The sequence below is a fragment of the Mauremys mutica genome, chromosome 10, assembly GCF_020497125.1.
Source record: "Mauremys mutica isolate MM-2020 ecotype Southern chromosome 10, ASM2049712v1, whole genome shotgun sequence".
In the NCBI taxonomy this organism is placed as follows: Eukaryota; Metazoa; Chordata; order Testudines; family Geoemydidae; genus Mauremys; species Mauremys mutica.
The window spans coordinates 24,171,036-24,193,138 of NC_059081.1; the positions used below are offsets into that span (position 1 = coordinate 24,171,036).

The 22,103-nt window shown below is 39.1% G+C and overlaps 1 long non-coding RNA gene across 1 annotated transcript in view; it reads left to right on the forward strand.

The window, feature by feature from the left end:
- The window catches only part of LOC123378740, a 34,018-nt gene extending 15,786 nt beyond the window's left edge, over positions 1 to 18,232 (forward strand). Inside the window, exons 3-4 of the long non-coding RNA XR_006582720.1 lie at positions 1,086 to 1,239; positions 17,836 to 18,232. This is a non-coding gene — a long non-coding RNA (uncharacterized LOC123378740). The remainder of the gene's footprint in view (positions 1 to 1,085; positions 1,240 to 17,835) is intronic.
- Positions 18,233 to 22,103: the final 3,871 nt, after the last annotated feature.

Genomic DNA, 22,103 nt, shown 5'->3' on the forward strand with positions numbered 1-22,103 from the left:
TTTGAAAGCAGGTTTTGCATTCTTCCATTTAGCTAGCAGGTGATACTTTGGATGCAGGCTTTAATCTATAAAGGCCTACGTAAGTGGGAACTAGCTACCTAAGAGATTGCCTCCTTCCTCACACAACAGTTGAGGTCAGGAAAGGAACTCAACTAAAGAGCCATTCCTTCTCCTCTGTACACTTTGAATGTGACTGGGCTGTTGGAAGGAAATTGGCGACTCACTTCCTCTAGGTCCAACAAAGCGAGAATGTGTAGCTCTACAGAGCCCACATCCTTTGAGCTCATTTATTTTCCTCAGATTTTGCCCAGGGCCTGGGTTGATGAATATAGCATAATTGCTGAGGAAGGTGTTATTTTGTTGGGTCATCTAGAGTTTGAGAGTTGAAATTAGTTCAATTGGGCAGGTCTTCTTTAAACACTATTTTGTATTATTTGTACAAGCACACAGAACTTCAGAATAAGAGTTTTTAAAGACATAGCATTCAACCTTATTCTTACTTCCTGGAATACAAGTATGTGGCCCTAAATTTGTAGTCTCCAAACCCTTTTGAGACCAGAGTACTTTAGTTTAATTGCTTTAACCTGTCTTTGGGGGGTTATCTATTTTTATTTTCAATTAAATAACAAATATATCACCTATTGATTATGCAATAAAGGAGAGGATCTATAATAAATGTTAATGTTAAATGTCCCCTTAAAATGTTTTCTAAGAGTTCAGGCTCCTATAGAGCGGTAACTCAATGCAGAAAGTCAAAGGATTTTCATCTAGTTTTTAAAAGGTAAATTTTCATTTGTAAAGTATTTAACCTCTAAAGTTGGGAAGAACAGGTTGATTGGTAGGTCAAGAGATAGGGCTGGCTAAGGTTTTGGTGTCTGGTTTGCAAACAAATTGAAACTGGCTTTCACTATGTGACTATACAGTACACTGTACAGTAGTGTTAATTGCCTAGTTGGCTATGACAATAAGACTATTTTGCTTTCTAAGGCCTGACTTCAGTCAAATCTCCTAACAACTTCAGTGAGAGTAGGACATGACTTTATATGGGATGCTCACACTTGTCATTTGCATCTACTTCTTTTTAGCTTACCCTCTTCTGTGATACACTTGGAAATAACAATGGGCACCATTTTCTATGATGACATGAATAGTAATTTAAGTGAAAGCTGATATCAATTGCCCTCTTGAAGTCCAGAGCTCCAGAAACCCTCCAACAATGCAACAACATTATGTCTGAAGGTATATACAAGTATAGAAAATAAGAAACATAGAATCAATGATGACATTGCTCTCAAAAAGCACTAAGATGGTTTTAATAATATTAACAAACTGGTATACAGTATGATCCATGCCTGCGAATCAAATGTTTTTAAATGTTTCTTCTTATTTCTGTATGAAGCATACAACATTCTTACAACCACGGAGAAAGGGCCTATATATTAGAAACATTTGTAAACTTTATGGCTGTTTCACATCAGTATTATTGACTAAAGAGTATAGCAAATTGTTTGACTACACTCATGAACTTAGCCAAATGTATTGTCTAAAGACAAAGCAGTATACTACCTACCCTCCTTCTGGGAAGCAATTCTTACCTTGCAGCATATTCACCTTTGCACAGAAAGTGCTGCAAAGGTATACATTTCAGCTAGTGGTATTTATAGTATAATTTTACAAATTACCAAACTTTTTACGTCACTAAAATCCAACCCATCAGTCTGGTCATAGATGAGATTTTCAAAAAGAATGTTGGCCTAACTCTGCAGCTGTTGAACTTAATGGGAGTCCATCAATTTTGGGTATTTCTGCACTGCAATCGGGAGGAGTGATTGCAACATGTATAAACCTACCCAAGCTAATTTTGATCTAGCTAGATCAAAACTACCTCAAGTAACAGTAACACTGAAGCAATGGAGACAAGGGAAGCAGCTTGAGTATGTACCTAGGGTCTGGGTGGGCATGGCTAACTCGTACAGCCTCTGGTGCTGCCGTGACTTGACTATTATTGTCATTGCTGTTGTTATTGATATGCCCAGGTCAAAGACAGCTCGGATATGTCTCCATGTGCTGCAATCATACCTCCAGATTGCAGTATAGACCTACCCCTTTGGATAGGAGCAACTGAATGCTTTTGAAATCCCATCCAATATTTGTTACTTACAAACAGATACAATATATATTTTTAATAATCTGTAAATTGCAGTCTGACAAGCCCAAATATTCAAAAAATGCCAGAATCAGATCAGGAGATTTAAAAAAAAAACTAATGATTTTTAAGCCAAAAGCAATATTTTGGATTTTATTTGTTTTCTGAACATGTAAGTACACATGGCTCATGTTTTCAAGCTTTTCTCAGCAACCATGAGGACTAGAAATTCATTCCTCTCCATGAAACCTGAGATTCTCATTGTTTTTCCCCAACTAGGTGGGGCTTTTAAATAATCCACACATCAGAGACTTGTGATAAAATCATGAGTTAGCAACACTGAATTTATTTCCATAGAACAAACAATGATGGTTCAAATCCACAGAATGTAACTGTATAGCTGTCATTCAACTCAGGAGAATATTTGTTCAAATCTGCAAAGGAGCACTATGGGAATTTTGATATACTGGCATACACAATCCTTCAGTTTAAATCATACAAACAGTAGTTTACAAACAAGAACGAGCAATACATTATAAAAATATTTCAAATAGTAGAACACAAAGGCACAGAAAAGTAAAGGAAAAATAAGCACCAATACTTTATAAATACAAATTTCATTGTGACAGACACCTCTCTCTCTCTTTCCCTCTCAGCTGCTGTCAGGTTCTGTGGCAAGCCCTTAGACACCAAGTACTCTAATGGTCAGTGCATCTGAGTTCAAATTCCTGCTGCATAAAACCTTAGCCATTCAATATCACTGTGTCTGCAAACCAGTTCTGGTATTTGATGCCAAATCCTTCTCAGGTCTTGAAAAACACAGTTATCCTGTGTAATGCTCACTTCCAAAGACATTCTGTTGGGGTTACAGGAGTGAATCTCTCACTAGTTATTTGTAAAAGTGAAAAAGGAATTTATTCATGGCTATATTCAAATGAGACCTAGATGGACTCAATATCATCATTTGAAAGCCACACATTTTCTAACAAGCATTGTAATGCAGCTTGATTGCTATGAAAAACCATAAAATGCCAAATCACCATACAGACGCTTTGTATATCACTGCTATCAATTAACTCAATGACAACCATAGGAAGTTAAGTCAATCCAAACATTTTCCAACAATCCTTTGCCACAGAACAATATTCCAGTCTTTCTATCCTCTTTCCCCTTATCTTTAGCTCCTGTCAACTACCATTATACATGAGCAACACACAGACTTAAAGACATACCCTCTGGTTTGAAAAAAAGTCTCACAGCTTTCAAGTGTGAACAGGATTAATCACACATAATAATTATACAAAGTGATAACACTTACTACAAGATCATATAAACACCGTTAAACGAACAGTGGCAGTAACCTTTAGGAAGAAAAAAAATAAAGCCACTAAAAATAATGCAAATCTAAGTTTTAATTGGCAAAGTTTTCTGTGTATGACTGCTTTAAAGCCTCCTCATGAAAATAATATGCACTATTTCAAAGCCTCTTACAACTGATTTATATGCTTTACGCATCTTCCACAAACAATGTGACAAACAACAAAGGTATGTGTGGAAAAAACCCAGTCTCTGATCCTTCAGCAGTTCTTAACTTAAACACTTCTTCCTATGTTTGTTTTCCGGGTCATCAAACATTTTTCCATTGTAATCAGTATAGCTTTAAATATGCCCAACCTTTTTACTAATTATTGCTCTGTTCTTCCTAAGAAAATCCAAAGTGTCTGAAAATTAACATTATCTTTCACTCTGTTAATATTGATTTGCAGTAGCACCCACAATGTGCTAGAAGCTTTCCAAACATGCAAGGACAGTTCTTGCTGTGACAAAGAGGTCACAGTCTAAAGTCAAAGTTCAGAAGAAGGGGAACAATAATAGACAACTTATATATCAACAAAATTCATTATGAGCAGTGTAACACAAATGGATCTTTAAGAAGTACTTATATATGAACAGGAAAGGGGTCTTGCAGATGAACTCATGGAGGTTTTATGAGACATAAGAGCATAAAAAGAAGCATGGGATGACATTGTGAAAATCTGACAAATGGGCACAAAGATTGGGAACATTAGCAGAGCAGAGGATATGTACAGATAGGCAGAGTTCTCTAAAGCTTTTAAGGTTGTGAAAAGAAGCTTAAATTTGAGACAATATCAGACCGGAAGTCAACGGAGGGACTTAAAATGGGGAGTCACATGATCCAACCAAGACAATTTTAGTAGCAGCAGCACTTTGTATGGACTCAGGGGAAAGGGAAGGGAATGTGAGTTTTGGAGGCCAGAGAAAGGGATATCACGGTAATCAAGATGGGATATGCTGGAGGCCTGCACGAGAGATTTGGCTATGTAGTTGTAAAGAAAAGGAAGGATCTGAGAGGTATAGGGGAGAGAGAAGCAATAGGATTAAGAAATGGCCTGGATGTCTGGGGAATGGTGGAAGGAAGGCAGGAAGGAGTCAAAAATAACTTGTGGGTTAGCAGAGGTGTTGCTCGTAGTATTTGAAAATGAGGCTGGAGGAGAACGTTTAAAAGGAAGAAGAGAAAATCAGGTTTGGTCTTGTTCAATTTAAAATGATGACAAGACATCCAAGAGGAGATAGAGAGAAAAGGTGAGATGCAGGACTGGTTGGAAGGAGACAACTTAGTGGGAGAGAGAGAAATGTGTGAGTCATCAGCACACAAATGGTAGCTAAAGCCATGTAAGCTGATGAGATAGATCACTTAGAGACAAGGCATCAAGTGAGAAGAGAACCGAACCAAGGACATTGCTCTGGGAAACCTCCACAGAGAGAAGGACAGAAGATAATCCACTAAAAGAAATGCTGAAAGAGCAGCCAGAAGAGAAGAGAGAAGAATCAGGAGAGGAGAGAATGTTAAGAGCCCAGAAAGGATGGGACATCATGAAGGACAGGATGAGGATAAAATAGAAACCTGACATTTGGACACGAAGTGGTATTTAGAAAACTTAGTGAGAATGATGAGAGTAAGAAATCAATGCATTGAAAGGGCTCCAAACACAGAGTTAGAAGAGAGGAAATTAGTGCTCTGGTTGAAGACTACATATTCCATTATTTTAGGATGAATGGAAAGAAAGAAATAGGATGGTAGCTAGAAGGGCAGATGTGGGAGAGGGATGGTTTGTTGAGAATAGAGGAGATCATGTCAAGCTTATATTGAGAGAAAGGAGCCAAAGGAAACTGAGAGGTCAATTAGGAAGGTGAGGGAGAAGGTGATTAAAGGCATAAAAGACAAAATGATGCAAGAAGGGATGAGATGAGGAGGGCAAATGGAGGGATTAGAGGTAGAGAGAAGATGGGAGGTCTCAAGTCAGTTATGAGGGAGGAGGAGAAGATGGTGCAGGGGGAAGAAGGTGAAAATCAGAGGGAAAAGGAAGAGGAGGCTGGTGGATTCTCTCTTTGTAGAAGTCAGCAAGGAGTAGAAAGTTTAAGTAGGTTGTGACACTCTGTATCTCAGGGAGAGTCCAATACCTGCTTCCTCTGTTCCCTATCTTGAGTTGCTGCATTTTTATGGAGAGATTCCCTTAAGTTTGCTGACTTATTCCATTGAAGATTTGTTCTCCCTTCACCTGCACCCCCATGTTCATCCTTATAATATGATTGTGTGGTATCCAATGCAAAGTTTGTCATGTCGGGTGTCTTTGGAAGGCTCATGATGCACTGAGCATTGTGGTTTAGTAATGTTATAGGTTGTAATTTCATGTATATAGTTATGAGGCTGAAAAGGTGTCCTCATGGCTTAAAGCAAGCCAGACAAAACTCTCCAGGAGCAGAGGGGCAGTTCACACCTCATCAGGGCATGTATGGGACAAACACAGCCCAACCTCACAGGAACAAAGGACACTGGCTTAGGCAGCAACAAAGATCTGTTGGACTCTCTAGTGAGTCACCCCGCTTTGCTTGTGCAGTTTGGGACTACAATGAGGTAAGTCTCACCTGACTCAGAAGGCGGAGGAGGACAAAGCCAAGGGGGAAGAAAGAACATGATAAAAGGGAGAGACATTTGCCATGCTGTCTCTCTTCCATGTCCATCTAGAGACACCACCACCAAGGGACTGAAGCACTGATGAAAGGGGAGAGCCTGGCTGAAAGGCAACCAGCCAGCCTGTGGTGAGAAGCATCTAAGTTTGTAAGGGCACTGAAAGTGTTAAGATCAGCTTAGAATGCATTTTACTTTTATTTCATTTGACAAAATCTGACTTCTTGTGCTTTGACTTATAATCACTTAAAATCTATCTTTTGTAGTTAATAAATTTGTTTGTTTATTCTACCTGAAGCAATGCATTTGGTTTCAAGCTTGTCAGAGACTCCCCTTGGGATAACAAACCTGGTACATATCAATTTCTTTGTTAAATTGACAAACTCATATAAGCTTGCAGTGTCCAGTGGGCATAACTGGACATTGCAAGATGGAGGTTCCTAGGGTTGTGTCTGGGACCGGAGATATTGGCTAGTGTCATTCGGTTGTACAATCCAAGGAGCATCTTACATGCCAGAGGCTGTGCAGGAACAACCCAGGAGTGGGGGTTCTCACAGCAGAGGAAGGTAAGACTGGCTCTGAGTCAAGGACTGGAGTGACCTAGCAGATCACTGGTCCAGATAACACCAGAGGAACGTCACAAAGGTGACAATAAGTGACAAGGAATGCAGGCATGAGATTCAATAAGGCAGCAGCACTACTGATGTTTTGGAAAATGGCTGAGATGAAGGGAGAACAAATCTTCAATGGAATAAGTCAGCAAAGTTATGGGAATCTCTCCATAGAAATTCAGCAACTCAAGATGGGGGACAGAGGAAGCAGATATGGAAATGGGCCAGAGCTCAGGTTTTGTGGGATGGACCCTACAGTTTAGAGTGGGGGCCTCTGAGAGTGAACTGCTGGGTCTATTGATGTGAGACCTGGGAGGAGTGGGGCAAAGAAATCATGGAGGCTGTCAGGAGACAAACTCTCCCATTGACAGAAGCTTAGGAGTCAAAGATCAATTGTACCTTAGACTAGCAAGATTAATCCTGGGTATAATTAGGAGCACTCCAGCAGAATAGTGTTAATCTTCACAGTAATTAACAGCATACTCAACAGCTACTGCAAAGGAAAATATTGGAAACATAACAAAAGAACAACTGAAAGTAGCAGACCACTAAAACTCATCCAGCAATTTGTACTGCTCCATAGGTTTTTTCCCCTCCCATTTCATCCAAGTGGCATTTTTTACTATTTTCCTATTGTCTACCAAATTGTTTGGGAATCATTAAATGCACATGGTAATCAGATATACCTTTATGTCAAATATTTACACGTCATACTTAGGACTTCACCAAGGAGTTGTGATTAGTTGCCAAGAAGCATCAAGAATCAAATACAATTGTTAGTGTTTAAAGGTTTTCCTGTTTATTTCTGCAAATATAGAGGATAAACACTGTCATTTCAAAGTAAACTCTAGAGTACATATTATTTTCGAAAGACGATAGTCCTATAAAGCCCAAGGATTGTTGAAAACTGCATTTCCAACCAACCTTTTCTGGTTATTAGTGCCATGTGTGAATAATCAAGCAACTGCCTTGCCATCCAGCAACTTTACTAACTAATTGGAAACTAACATTAAAGAGATGCACCTGGTGGAAACCTAATAAGTGAAGAAAATAATATAAACAGGTCAGACACAAAGCACAACAACATTTGGGTCTGATCAGAGTAAGTGATTCATATATGGAATATAATTTAAAAAAAAAACAAAAACACCAAACTTTATTAGCTCAGGTTTTTAAAAAACAAACAAACATACACACAGTATCATAAAATCTAAGCCGCAACACTAGGGAATGAATTTTGAATGATGCTCAAAAGATTTTCATTAAAGCATCCATTTGTTTCAGTCATTCAAGAACTATTTAGTCACATTACTTTCCCTACTGAATTTTTTTAGATGCTGATTGACAGTCAGAAAATTCATTCCTACCAAAGATAAATCCCTACTTTCTCTGCCAAGAGTTTCTCCTGGCATAGACAATTACTGGTCTAGAGGGGGCTCTTTCTTCCTTCTTCAAATTTAGTTCCTTCTGAGAATCCCATGTAAAATTGTGTACTTTATTAAACTGACAATCTGGTGAGCCTACATACCTTTGTGGTTTGTTTATGCAATAGTTAATCTAAAGGACACTTGAAACACAGGACACTAAGGTGGAAGAAGCACTAAGTATAGTAAAAAGTTACATTTTACCTTGTCTAATCTCATATCATCATATATCCTAGTCTATATAAATCTAAACCAATACTGTCTATGACTTTGTCAAATTTCCCAAGCTAAGCAGAGAACCAGGGTTTGGCTTGCTTAGTAGTTGAATGCGTGGGGGTGGGGTCAGTGTTTGGAAGGTGATCCCAGAGTCAGCAGTACTGAACCATTGCTCCAACATGATGTGAGGGAGGAGGATACTGTGGCTTTAGAAGGTGCAGTTTTCTGAGTAAGACTTAAAATAGAGATTTGCTCACTTGTGGTTATCAGAGATCTCATGACACTTTTTACAAACATAAGGGCTAATACCAATATCCTGATTAAATTCCAATGGATATCATTATATTTTACCTACCTAAATTCCCTCTGCTGTTTCAATTGAATATGTTATTATTTCTGGCTTTCTCTCCTAATCTGTTAATTGTTGTACACTATTCACCCTTAGAATACTGAATAGAGATACTCTCAGCAACAGATCCTCAACCTGCTTTGTGTGGCTAAGATCATGTGAAACAGCCAAGAATTCCCAACACAAGAAATGGCAGTAATGGGGGAACTGTAGAATGACATAGTACAGGACTCTAAGCATTGTCAAGGAAGAGAGCGAAAGAACAAGGATAATGGATTTAAAAAAATACCTTGAGAGTCCGTGGGTATGGTCGAAAGGAGAGGGAAAGATATTGACGATAGCTAGAGATTTCTAAAAAGCATAATATTCAAAGTATGGCATAAAACAAGCTGAGTGTAAGAGAAACATATAGAGAAAAGTGTAATGTCAATATGACTGCATCCGTGGCTTTTAAAGATCTAGAGGTGAAAAGGAAATGGAACTAACGGTGAAAAAAGAGACGTTTTGGAGGAAGTACAGGAGTATTGTTAAGACATATTGGGAAAGACAGAAGCTTCATTTGATAGTATGTGTTACATAATGTGATGTCTTTTGATTATTATTGCTGCTTGAACACAAATGAAATCAAAGCAAAAAGAAAGGCAAAGGAATAAAATGATGTGACATCAGCAAAGGATCTAAGAGAAAATGTGAAAGAAAGATTAAGTTCATCGTTAGAAATCATTCTTGAGGATTTAGGAAGGACTGATGAAATCCAAGAAAAAAAAATGAAGAGGAGAAAGCTCAGTGAGACAAAGTAAAGCAGTAGGTTGTTGTTAAGGAACCCCTGCCTATCACATTGTGAGACAGGGTATAAGGAACAGGAAGGTGGTCCTGTTACCCGGGGTTCTTTCAATCCAAAGCTCTTGGTAACTTTACTCTGTGCGAGGAGGTGTCAGGAAATAAATCAGGGGAGACATGGCCGTCCGACCGATGGATGGCTGGCACAAACAGGACAACACAAGAGTGCTTTCACTTAAAGCTAAACTTTACTTAGTCTCAAGCACTTACACACATCCGCAACAAGTTAGTAAAACACCCCCAACCCTTGATAATTACCAAAGCTGAGTGTGGCTCTCGAGTGACACAGCGGCAGGCTTCCGGTGGCCAGATCTTCCGTCTGCCGGTGGGGACTGCAAGATGTATCCAGAGGGAGAGTCCAAAAGAGTCCCCAAATGAGTCCAATTATCTCAAACTTTTTCCCCTTATTTATACATTAGTAATAGAATGACATATCCCTTAAAGAAACCTTGTCAAGTAAGCAGTTTCAAGCAAGAGGTTCCTTCTGACTATTGATTAACCAGGTGTGGGTTTTCCAAAGTCTCCAGTTCTGAGACCCCAATAAACATTCCTGGCTCTTTTTAACATGCATGTATCAACAACTTCAACAGGAGTCTTCTCAGCGGGGTCAAGCTGCCCTCTCCGTGGCACCCAACCCTCCCCCACTCCTCCTGCCTTGGTCAAGCTGAGTTTGCTGAATGATCAATTTACAGCTTGCTGACTAGGTTGCTTTTTAACAATAAGCCATAGTGGTTTTAGGCACTTTACTGGTTTGCCAAAGTCTCCCCGTACAGTCCAAGGGCATCACATGGAATAGGTGTTTCCTCTTTTTCCCTGACCAGACAAGAAAAAGTCACCCAGGGCTGTGACCAGTGTTTTTTTGGTTCAGTTGTTTTGTTCTGTGTTGTTTTTGTCCTTTTTATAAGGAATGAATCATGTCATATGGAAAGGGTCTTAAAAACAGATTTGGATGTGGAATTTGTATCCTTTCTCTGGCTGATGAACCAGCCCACGAGCCTACACAAAGTAACTGCTTTTAAATAGAGGGGGAAAGGGTGACACCTAAATTTATAGTCCAGAAAGTCTGAATTTAATATTTGGTATATTGCTGATATATAACTGAATAAAACAGTATATAAATAATAAGCAATATGGGTCCATTGGTAAGAAATCTAAACTAAATTTAAATTGTAGGTTGGTGGGTTGTTTTTTTAAATACATTAAGAAGTTTTTTTGCATAAGGGAAAAAAAAATCCCATAAGACCTTATCATAGGAGGCCTGATCCAGAGCCCTTTGAAGTCAAAGGAATTACTTGTATTGCCTTCAATGGACTCTGAATCAGGCCTAAGGACACTAAAGAAATGTAAATGAAATGGAACTACTATAAGATGCACACAATTTTCTATCAAGAGTTATTTGTAATGATTTATTATCCAGTTGTAAAAAAGTGTCAGACATCCACTGTTGGTCATGTACTATTCAAGAATGTTTATTATGGAGTATCTTACTGTACTAAGAGTACTCTTCTCAGAGTTGGAGATAATAAGCTGGGAAACATGACAAATATTTTAGAGGATACGAGTGAGAAAGAGGGACTCAATCCTGAATTCTTTATCCACCCGGAAGTTCCCATGATGCATTTTCACATCTTGATATTGATCAATCAATAGTTCCTTTCCTGGGAGGAGCTGTGTACCCTTAGCTCCCACTGACTTCACAGAATTGAGTTCATTTTGCTCCATGAGACAGTATTTATCTTTTAGCCATTCCACTTTGTACAGGTTTCTCTCATTGCACTATGAATGTATTATGTGGGAGTATATCAAACTCCACCCAAAAGCTGACATATTGTGCCAGTGGGAGCTTTCATGTAAATGGACACATTAGGAGGGCAGGATCGGACCCTAGGTAACAGACAGTTTTTACATTATTAATAGAAATGGGCTGAAATTAACAAAATGAGATCTTAGAAGTAACAATCAAATGCAAACATTTTGTATTGGGCAATGCTGCGTGGATAACATAACACAGATCCTATCTGGGGGCTTTGGATGAGAAACTGAATTATAGTCAACACTGCCACAATATTAAAATGCAGGGAAATGCTACTGTATATTGGGCTATGTTAACATAATATGTGATAATAATATGTGATAATAAAAACAAGATAATGAATTCCTCTATGTTCAGTACTGTTTTGGCTTCGGTTGGGTAACTTCAGTTTTGGGTGCCATATTTAAAAAAAAAAAAAACCCCAGACATTCTCAGAGACCAACAAAAATATAAGATTTGGAAAATACGTATAAGAACAAATACATTTATCTAGAGGAAAAGAAAACTGAAAAGCAGGATAACCGCCTACAGATGTGTAATGTGACATTATCAAAAGTAAAGGGATGAATTCTCAGTCAATTGAGACTGAATAAAAACGATGAGGTTAGGATGCAACAAGAAAATCTAAGGTTACATTTAGGGGGTGGGAAAAAATTCTAGAATGAGCTGACAAAGGAATTTTTAGGTCAATTAAGATCTTCAAAGATAGTCTTGATGCCTATTAACAACCCCTGCCACTAAGGAGAAGGATGGACTACTTCACCAGCTGGGGGGATGGCCTAGCTACCAATATAAATTCATATGTTCTATGACACTTTTGTGGAGAACCACTAGTTTTGTTGTTTCCTAGGCAAATTCAGGTTATTTTGTTACCACCACCTGCCTCACTTGGAACAACCTTTCAAACGCTGAAGATTTTTACTGGTACTGCTCTCAGTTACAGAGCTGTGGTGCACGAATGTAACTGAGAATTCGGACCTGTGTATCCAGTGGCACCTAGACTGTGCTCATGCGTTATCTGACTGAACAAGAGATTAAGGGTGAACACAGCCTCCTTCTGGCTCAGCCTACCTGGATCTGGGTGGAGTATAGCCTCTGCTTTCCAGATACTCCCCACTGCAAGAAAGATGGTGACAAAAAGGCCAGAGTTGAGCAGAACCTTTGAGCTGCTGCTGAGCAGCGCCTTGTGGCTACGGTTTCCTATGCGGTCTTCCTGCCTGTCTCCCCTTCCTCCAGGGACCTTCTCAAGCCTTTAATTCATTCTTCACGAGCTCTCCTAAGACTGGCAACAGAGCTTGTCAAAAACAGAACTCCAGATAATAAACACACCATTTTTCAGCTCATCTTTCCTTGTATTCCCACTCACAGGCTTCATTCTGCAGGAGCCAAACTTGCTCCTCATTGCTGCTTCTTCCACCAGCTCCACACAGTCTGTGTCCTGAGCATCCCCAGCTTGCTGCCTGACTCTGGTAGTCTCATCTACTCTCTCCTCCACACCCCTCCCTGCAGCTTCCTGCAGCCTTTTATACTGGAATCACCTGATTCCTCTCAGGTGGGACTCATCTTGTAATTAGAGGTGGCTTAGCGCCAGGCTCTCCAGACCATGGGCCAGCCACTCTGTTACAGGAAGTACGTTGCATCCTTTCAGTTGCTGTAGTATCTTACTCCCCATCCAGATCAAGAGGGAAGCAGAGGAAATATGGGACTCCTGAAGTCACAATTATTTTCCAGGTCTGCTTCTGGAGTGGAACATTTATCTGCCACCCCATGCTCCATAATGAGGCTACTGGTGCCAGTGTAAGATGCAGTTACATTAATGTTATTTGTTCACATTAGTTAGTAGCAGCTTTAACAGCAATGTATGTTTCACAAAATCCATTTTTATGTTTGTACAGCACCTAGCACAATGGGGCCCAACCTGGTTGTGGCCTTCAGGCATTAACATTTTAACAAATTAAACATGATCTGGGATGAGTTGGGTACATCACATTGCTCTTATCAACATGGCCTTAAAAACACTGGGGAGAAATAAGCTTTAAGATTTCATTTTCAAAATAAACATAATTCCTTTCATAAATACAAAACTCTGATATATTTAGAGCAACAAGACCATAAAATCTGCAGTAGGTGACTGCATATCTGTACCTTTAATTTGAGCAACTCCAGCACTGTTAATACACGTTGACAGTAATGTAGATCACGTCATTGCCGAACTTCAAAAGAAATATATTTGAAAACAAAATGAGTTGCTATATTTTTAGTCTTAGTATTAAAATTACACAAGAATACTTACAGAAGGGAATTTATAATGCAGTAGCACCTATATAGCACTTTTCATCAGTACCTGGCAAAGTGTGTTACAAATGAGGTATGAATCTTTATTCCTATTTTACAGATGGGGAAACTGAGAGTCAGGTGAAATGACTTGCCCAAAGTCACTCAGCAGGCCAGCAGCAGAGCTAGATACAGAACACAAGTCTGATGAATCCCAGTCCAGTGCTCTACCCACTAGGCAATACTGCTCTGAAGAGAAACCAGATTAAATAAAATTATTGTGTTTCTGCTAGCCACATTCACAGCCCGATCATATATTTTTTAAATATTTCATTTATACTTCTCCAAAAGTACTTTAAATGTTATAAACACAATAATAGAAGGCAGGGTTATTAGGGCCTGACTCTGATCTATTTTTACGCATGTAAATCTTCTGACTTCAGTGGAGTTGCCCCTAATTTACACCAGCATAAGCGTGATCTCAAATGGTGTACACTTTCTACGCGACAACTGCTTTTCAGGCTGCAAGATTGTTTTTCTATAGTTCTGAAACAAAACAAACTCCCAAAATGTGAAACTGACCTCAGGATATAGGGTTACGTATACAGTTTCAGTGTTGGATCACAACTACACAGAGCTCTAGTAGCAGAAACTGCATCACAGACAAATGCAATACAATAAATGACAAACAGTGTTAACTATTTTCACAAAACAGAAGTGGAGATCAGCATCTCAAACTTCACATGTGAAAAAAATGAAGTCTCCAATCAATAATAAAAGAACATATCCTACAAATCACCAGAAACAAACATGCACTCTTTAATTTCAAACATGTTTACCTTTCATTATTATTTATTACTTGTATAGTTCCTACAGCTTGCAGGCACTATATTAACAACGATGAAGACAAGGTCGCTGCCCCCAACGAGATTACAATCTCTGGGCTGAGTTCTGAAAGATTCTGACTTCTGAGCATTGAATTCTCATTTACATCTGTTGGAACGGTGTGTGCACAGCACCTTTAGGATCAGCCCCAAATATACTGGAATATCAAGGAGAAAGATTTTGAAGGAAAAAGTCTCGTCTACAATCCTGTGAGAAAGGTTACAATATATGTTAACTTTAAGATCCCTCTCATAAAACATTGCTCTGGCTAGGAAAAAAAGACTTTTTTTCCCCCTCTAACAACAAATTACCATTTGCTCTTTCTAGTATTACATGAACTGTGATATATATTCTCTGTATATGCCAAATAAAATTACTAGACTAAACATGCATGCACTTCATACGCAGTGGTATAGGCGTAGGATATAGAGTTCTATTTGTGATTGCCAAAAATTGGTTTTGTAGGTTTGGAAATGCTTTAGTGACCTGAAGTAATAATGTTTTCAATTTACCTAACTGAGAAACTAACAATATTACTGACTTCATTTGTGACATGCAACTTATTTAGGCAATCAACAAGCCGTGCTATAAGCTGGTAGCCATTGCTCATGGACAATTCCACAGAATGCTTTATCTGCCTCTCTGTTACTAGCAGAATAGCCATGAAACAGTACATTCTGCAAGTGGACAGTCAGTATAGTCTGAAAACAGTTACACTCTATGGAAAATTCACAACTTGAACTTCCAAAATTGTTAGTATGACACGGGAAACTTGTACAAAGGCCAAACCTTTAGCTTTAAGCTTATGCAGATATTTTTTCCCTAAAGCTTACAAGTTTCCTTTGGGTTCAGGTATTTCATAACTCACAATGAAAACACAATGCTGCAAAACTGCAAAGCATGAGATATGCTCTAGTAGCTTCCTGCGATGCACAAAAATTAACTCAAATCCCAAGATCCACCCTCAGGAGCTTAATTGCTTCAAAGAATAGGAACCTTGTCAAACTCACTCCAAACAAATATAATCAGTAGCTTTCAAAGCTTGTTTGACATTGAGAAAGCATGGAAAACAACATAGAAACCAAAGAAACACACATCGATGGTCTGTCAAAAATTTTTGTTAGACACGATGCTATTATCAAGGCACATCAGGATGAAATAAAGTGACCTAGCTGACCACAGGCTTACAAATGTCTTGGGAAGGAAGGAAAAACGGTGAATCAAAAGGTAGCTTTGTTGCATGTCCCCCCAGGCTGTCTTATTGACAAGAATGACAATGGTCCCAAGATGCACCATTATCTATGACCAGCAAGCAGACATCAAATGCTACTGAGCTGTCTCTGTCAGAATAGAAAATGCTGCTCAAAATATACAGGGCTTGTTACATTTTGTTCAGCTAAGGTTTGTCAAAAGCCAGGGTCACTGTGTGTGTGCGCATTGCCCTGAAGGAGAATTTTAAAAGGAGGAGAGATGCACTTGATTCTTCAGTGTTTCTCCTGGAAGGAGACTTCAAGACTGTGGATGACCCAAATGTTTTGAAAAATCAAAGACAGACTCAAATAAATAAATAAAACAAAGCTAAAGTACACTCACTAGGGCTATGCTATAAGTCTGCAAACCACTTTTGAAAATAAACAGGTTTGGGAACTATTCCCATAGTTGGATTTATTTCTAATTAAAATGCAGTTGCATTCTAATACATAGGGGTGGATGCTACCGTAAAGGCATGACTCAAACTGTAGTGCATAAATGTGCTCTCTTCCAGCATCTGTACCGTAGCATGCAGCTAATTGCAGTACAAAATATTTATATTGGTGAGAAATGCCACTAATTTGCTATGCTTTGATAAAAGAGTAAGGTTTTATATACAAAGTCCAGCCTCAGAAATGTTTGAGTAAACTTTGTTTTTGGTGAACATCTGCTAAGCACACGCTAAGGAATGAGAGTCCAAGGGTGTTTCTTTCATTGAGTCAGAAGTCTCTCTTTAAAAGAACTGGTCTTTAAAAGAAAAAAAAGTGAGGGTGAACAGAATATTCTGAGAGATGAAAGGGATTATTTATGTCAAACGGCATTATGGGGTTGGTTTGTTTTTCCTTGAGTGTTTGTCATTTATTTTTGTTTCCCTCTGCAACAGGGTCTGCCCCCTCCTATGCACCTCCTCATAGTGCCACAAGTACGCCTGTTCTTTTTGCGGATACAGACTAACACGGCTGCTACTCTGAAACCCCTCATAGTAAAGGTGGCTCAGCCTCCATTTTCCATCTTCAAGACTCCTTAATAAACTCTACAGAGGCTTTTCTTCATGCAAACATCCTCCTTAGGGTCTGGTTAATTAATATAAAAGTTCAGAACAAAATTCAAAGTCCCAAAATAACATCCACAAAGTCCAAGTCAATTCCTTGTTTTTGGCACGCCACTCCCGGCCCTACCTGGCTGAAGTCTTGTTTCCCTTGTTTCTCAAACTCGCCTGTAGCCTTCTGTTTTCTACAACCTGCAGGAGCCCTCAGTTCTAATTTTCAGCAGCTCTCCCCTAGCCATTCTCCCTCTCTTCTCTGCAGATTCCTACTGCTCTTTGTAAGAGAATAGCTCCTCCATACCTCAGTGTGTCCACTTAGTCACCAGGGATGGCTGGGCCCACGCCTCTAGCCCTTAAAGTGATACGCCACCATGTTCCACCCTCCTTCTCATCATCAGATTAGTCATTATAATTAAATGCCATTGGAACATCTTCTCCTGCATTAATACACACATGAGTTCATCAATTCAAAGCCCTTGTGTGGCCAGCCCAGAGAGAGAGGGTTCTTTCCCCTTTACCTACCTGATGGCTGACTTAGCAGACATCTCTCTTGTTGTGCTTCACGGCATCAGGCCAGTTCACTTCAATCTCCAACTGCTCAGAACCATTTTCCTACTTAGCTTCGGCTGTTCATAATTGCAGCTCATGCGACGATCAGTTTTGCTTTGGGGAATTTTATTAAGACTCTTGTATTTTCTTTTCCACCTCCTTGTTTGCATCACTTTCTTTTTCTATGGACTGGCACATAGTGTATAGTTTATATGAAGAGAGAGTAATCCTGAGACCATCCCTATGTCAGAAGGCCAGAGGTTCCCTAATGTGTAGCAGTGAGTTTCAGCTGGCCTGACCAGCTCAGTGTACCCCAGCTCTTTAATGTTATAATGTATGGTGTCACCAGAAAGCTAATACTATACTGGTCATTAATATCATTGTGAAATGTTTGTAACACTGTAAGTGAAATTATGGATATTCTCTGATATTATGTTTTAGAGACTAAACAGACAAAGGAAACAAAACAGTTTTTTCCTCCGACAAAGGGGAAGGCAAACACCTCCAGCTCACTGGCAACCCATATCAGGTGTGACCGATGACAACGGATTATTCGGTTGCATTGGAAGTTGCAGGAAGGGTCCGTGTGAAACACAACAAGCTGAGCCCCCAGGACGGATTCCTGACTTGTAACACAAAGACAGTCCCTTTGAGGATATAAAAGAACAGAGAGAGACTCCATCTTTATCCTTCACCTCAGGAGATAAAAGAACCAAGAGATTGGATCTGAGTGATGGATCCTGGCCAGGCTGGCAAGTAAAAGGAGACTGTGGGTGGAAAAAAAAAGCCATCTTAAACAAAGGCTGTATCTTGATAGATTAAATTTTCATCTTTTTTATGTGTGTGTTCACTTTTATTTGATTGTTACCATTTTTACCTGTATCCCTGCCACTTGATATCATTTAACCTAAGCCCTGTTATTAGTCAGCTTGTTTTATTTTTTACCATAAACCAACTCCGTGCTGTGCTTAAAGAGAAGGATGTATTTACCACAGTTAAGTTAATAAGCTGTAATGTAGACTCTTTTAAAAAAAACGTTGAATTTAATGTCTTCTTTGAATGAACAGTGATAAGAGTTGTGCATTGCAAAGAAACATCTCTGAGGAGCTCAGGGGCTGCAGTTTACTGACTGCTACCAGCTAGGAAAGGTTTGGGCTGGGAGAGCCTTGAGGAGCTTGCTGGTGAGGAAGACAGACTGGTGTGGCAGAAAGCTGACACACAGTCTAATCTCCAGCAAACCTCACTCTTGCTGAGGTAGAGAGAAGGCTCCCAGCTCTGGGTATCCCCAGCAGCATGTTACAGAGGGGTTTTATTTTGTTATATTGTATTCATTATGACATTTCCTACAAATATCAATCATTGTTATTTTGTCCAACAAATATACAAGAAAAAGAAAGCAGGAACAAGCTGTTCTGCAGTAAATTCCAGGTTGGGGCTGGAATCTTCAGTCTGTTAGAACAGCTTTGCACTGGTCTCCTTGCCCGAAGCTGCCTTAAACCTAGCAGATCTGGCTAGTGGCTTCAATGGCCCAGAGGAATATTTGTAGTCAGTGTATGATTTAAAGCAGCCTTCAGGGTGCTCTAAATCTGCACCAAGAGACCAACCGCATCCTAAGATGGATGACAACCGGGAGTAAGGGAGGGCACAAATACAGTGGAATTCTTTTTATCGTATCTAATTGGGATGGGGACAGATCAGATAATCAAAAATTCCAATCATCAGGAGAATGGGCAAAGAGCTTTCTATCCCTTATTTTAAGATGCAGGGGAGAGGAGGGCTCAGGCTGTCAGCCCCGGGTAGCTGAGGCTTGGGTGTTGAGCGGCTGGGGCTCAGGCTATTGGGAGTTGGTTTGGTTAATATGGAGAGCCAGATAATGGAGGCTCAGATAAATGGGGTTTTACTGTATGTCTTAAAGCCACCTTTGCTTACCACTCAGTCTCTTGAGCACAACTTGCCTAGACCAGAGAATCTGGACAAAATGTAGGTGTTCAAGATTACCCAATTTGTTCTTTTAGGACTCAAACCAGAACACACATTCCATCAATACAAAAGGGTTAGCAAAGCTTCTTTATAAAATCCCGTTTAACAAATAAGCTCTGTTCCAGTCACCATCATATTGCATTTCTTACATCAAAATATAATTAGCCTTCCATCCTGCTTTCACAGAACTTCACTTTTTTTTTTAGTCTCAAATTATATAGAAAAAGTAGCATCGAGGTCTTATAATTATTATGCGTCCTCAGGGGTGAACAAAATAAACTACCTAGGGCTAACAGATGCACATCACACACATTACAATCTACCTCTGCACTCCAAAAATATGCTGAAATCTGAACAAAGAAACACATCTGGTTTGTTGCCATCAAAAAAAAAATGCTAGGCAATGCTGATACTGTCATATTTTTGTATCACTATCACCTTAACTATATTAATGTCTGTGTAATGGAATGGTTTAAATTAGCAACAACTGGGTTGATAGAAAGATAGATGCTGAACCAATGAGTGTGATTGCAGATGTTTAAGAATAAATGTGAAAGGAAAGGAGTGGGCATTTTAAAAAAAAGTGTATTGATTTAGTGTGACTGATGTGAATGAGTTAAATGATGGACTATGAAGTGTGAATTCAAATTTACTGTGAATGGAATTTACTATGAGTGGAACAAAGTATGCATGACCATGACTGAGTGTGACTAGGTATCATTAGGAAGAACTGAGCGAATATGAGTGGATAGCACTGATTATCTCCCCTGTAATCTATAAATAAACAGTATTGCAGGAAGTTTTGAAAAATGTATTTAATAAGGGATTTCCAATGCCTGAATAAACTTGCTGAGGCCAGATAGCTAGATCTAAAGGAAAATGTATCATTTTACTCAGAGTTTTGTCATGTAATAATATGTGAGCTCATATCTGACAGGAACAAAATGTGCCTAAATGTAGAGCAAAATGCTCTCTTTTTTTATTTTAAATGGCTTTTCAATTACCAAGCAACAAACTTGCAAACATATGAGGTGTCAATTACTTGCTTTCATATATATACTTAGGTAGTTTAATAGCATATATGTTAATTTTCAACCCACAGATATATTTAGGAACCAAGACTACCTTCTGTAGCTCTGTATAATGTAATACAATTCGGTGTAATGTCAAAATAGCTATACAATACATCTTTAGCTCCACAGAAATGATCTGTATGAAAATCCTGTTGACTTCAATGGGAGTGGAAGGTCTTCAGTACCTGACAGTATCAGACCTTACATAAGAATTCACTTCTACACTTTTTCATTCTGATAATCCTTACTCTACAAATAGCCCCATTTATTTCAATGGAATAACATATTAATCAGCATAACGGTATCAGACTCTGGCCCTGTGGAGCTATACAGAAGAAATGGGTACTAAGGGCCTGATCCTGCCTCACTTGAAATCAATGGCAGGCTGAAATGCTGACCCCATTGCTGTCAATAAGAATGTCTGCTACTGACTTTTAACTGGGCCAGGATATCATCCACATTCTCTTAACTGGTATAAGATCTGTCCCTTAAAGGCAACTCCTAGTAATACATCATCTTTTCTCATTACCTGGTCCACTGTTTCTTCTTTACTCCTAATCTACTTTAAGGATTTTTTTTCTCCTTCCAATCCTCATGTGCATCCTTAACCAAACACATGGTCCTCGTATCCTATACTTAGGGCTTCTAAATTTTTGGTTTTAATCAATAAACACCGATAAAACACTGCCCATAAATGAGGTCAGTGTTTATCCAATAAACAATGAAAAAACACCAGAAATGGTTACTTGTATCCAAGGGATTGTCTACATGGAGCAGCACTGCCCACTAAAGGGGTGTGATTTCTACAGCGGATTAATTGGTCTGCGTGGACACAGCTGGTGCTTACAAAAGGTTCCCTGGTACTGTATTATGTTAAAGTACACTAGGGAACATTATAAAGAGATTATTCATTACAGTATATACTACTGTAATGAGTAAATGTATACTATATAAATGACTCATTACAGTATATACAGAGAATGCCCCGAAAACCTCCAATTTTTGGACATCCACTCAAAAAATCCTAAAATGACCCCCACAACATGAAATTATAAACCCAATTATAACACTAAATTAATATAAGCCCTACCTATGTTTTCTCTTCCCAGGGTGCCCCGCCACCAATTCCACCAAAAAATCAAACTAATCAGTTCTCTGTTTACACTGTAACGTGTTTAAAAAAAAATGACCAGGGAGACTATTTCAATTGACATTGCATGAATGACTCTTCTTTTTCTGGAAGCCTGCACTTAGGATGAGCAGATGTCCTGATATTAGGGTTTTGGGTTTTTTTCTTATATATGCAACTATAGCCCTCTCTGCCAAAAAATGTCCTGATTTTTCATACTTGCTCTCTGGTCACCCTACCTGCAATGCCTCCTTTTTCTGCTGATGTCTCATAAGTAACAATCAGTACTGACTAGTAATTACATAAGTAAGAGACTGAAGCAAAGAAATGCCACATCAGTCTGAATTAGTGATGGATCTAAACCAAAACCCTCTGTCCTGTGAAATTTGAATTCACAGACACTTTGGACCAGCTGTTTACATTTTCCATACCCTTCACCCACTCAGGGTGATTTTTGGCTCAGATGATTGGTAACAAGATATAGATATTCACCTCTAGCTAACTGGTTCAGATAATCTAGCCTAGCA